Here is a 595-nt window from a genome sequence, read left to right as displayed (position 1 = left end):
CTTTCAAGAGTTTTTCTGTAAAAGGAGAAAAGCCTGATCCCATCCAAACATCATTGCTTAAGATGTAATATTTCCTTCTATATGTACTCTATCACTACCGTGGTATCCAGAGCCTCTGCCATGGTGTTTGGATATGTAGCCTCCAAAATTGGGAGCTTAATAAATTTATTACTTTATAAGTATCTTGTGTTAGGTATTTCATTATAGTGATGAAAAGCTAATGAGTCAGATAAAGAAGATTGACTTAATCAAACCTAATTTTAATAGCATTAATATACTATCCCCATTTCTCTTAAGACTACTATTTCAAGTGCCCGGCTAGCTCAGTCGGTAGAGCATGAGACTCTTAATCTCAGGGTCGTGGGTTCGAGCCCCACGTTGACTGCACTAAAAAACCTCTTCTGAAAACTTTAAAAAAAACACAATATTCCTAAGACTACTATTTCATACTCCCAATTATATCCTTTTCTAGTTTCTATAGAATAGTACAATGGATTTTTTCAGTCTCAATAAAAGCTTAATTAAATTCATCATGGAATAGTGACTTATGATAGATTAAAATTGATATACTATATTTTCTCAGATAGATGTTCTT

The 595-nt window shown here is 33.1% G+C and overlaps 1 non-coding gene across 1 annotated transcript; it reads left to right on the top strand.

Moving 5' to 3' along the window:
- The first annotated feature begins 312 nt into the window (after positions 1 to 312).
- Trnak-cuu (transfer RNA lysine (anticodon CUU)) lies at positions 313 to 387 on the top strand. The gene has a single exon. It is a non-coding gene; the product is annotated as a tRNA-Lys (tRNA).
- The last annotated feature ends 208 nt before the right edge of the window (positions 388 to 595 follow it).

The sequence above is a fragment of the Urocitellus parryii genome, chromosome 2 (assembly GCF_045843805.1).
Source record: "Urocitellus parryii isolate mUroPar1 chromosome 2, mUroPar1.hap1, whole genome shotgun sequence".
NCBI lineage: Eukaryota > Metazoa > Chordata > Mammalia > Rodentia > Sciuridae > Urocitellus > Urocitellus parryii.
This window is presented reverse-complemented; position numbering and strand designations above follow the sequence as displayed.